The sequence below is a fragment of the Plasmopara halstedii genome, assembly GCF_900000015.1.
Source record: "Plasmopara halstedii genome assembly, contig: Scaffold_350, whole genome shotgun sequence".
Lineage (NCBI taxonomy): Eukaryota > Oomycota > Peronosporomycetes > Peronosporales > Peronosporaceae > Plasmopara > Plasmopara halstedii.
In genome coordinates, this window is record NW_020187271.1 from 658726 (window position 1) to 659576 (window position 851).

Consider the following 851-nt stretch of genomic DNA (forward strand, 5'->3'; position numbering starts at 1 on the left):
AGCATGATCTGTGTAGATTACAAACGGCTTTGAGCCGAGTAGGTGCACCCTGAAGTTGACAAGTGCATTCTTCATCGCAAGATATTCCTTGTCGTGGACTGGGAAGTTCATCTCTACACACACTGAGCACTGCGTGCTCACATTTTGAAGCAGTCCCTGCGAGGCGTCAAATGCGAGGTCCTTGTGATGCGCGTGGAGTGGCACGTAATCTATTGAACACTGCTCACGTTTCGAAGCAGTTACACTGGACGACGCTGAGTATGTGTTGCCACTGGTCTCGCCGAGATGTAAAACCTCTATAGAGAGCAGACGGCGATGCCGTTTGCTATCTGCAAGACGAAGGACGTCGACCCTGATCCAGGATGTGTCTCAATAGATGATATCTATATACCCTCGACAACGGTATGACGGGGGAGGAAGACGGCGACGTCACCCTCGACAACGGTATGACGGGGGAGGAAGACGGCGACGTCACCCTCGTAGCGGCGACGTCACCCTCGTAGCGGTAAATGCTCTTCTTGAGCTGGACGTGATATCCTTCGAAGCGTTCGGTAGTGATTTGAAGGTAGGTGATTGAGCCGAGGTGGTCAATATAAGACCGAAAAAGGACATTAACTCGTCGTCGCTTCTGGATAAAGCTGTTCTGGAGGATACTAAGAGGGCGCTGAGCGCACGAAGTGGCTTGTCGATCCTGAAGAATCCTTCGGATCCGTATTATCCTTTGGTAAAGGAATTACAAGACGTCGTTTTCAAAGCCTCGCCGCTGGTCATACCTCCGGACCGAGGTGTGCGCCATGAGATCGACCTGGTTCTGGGAACCAAATACTGCGTAACACGCCAATGGCCCCTGC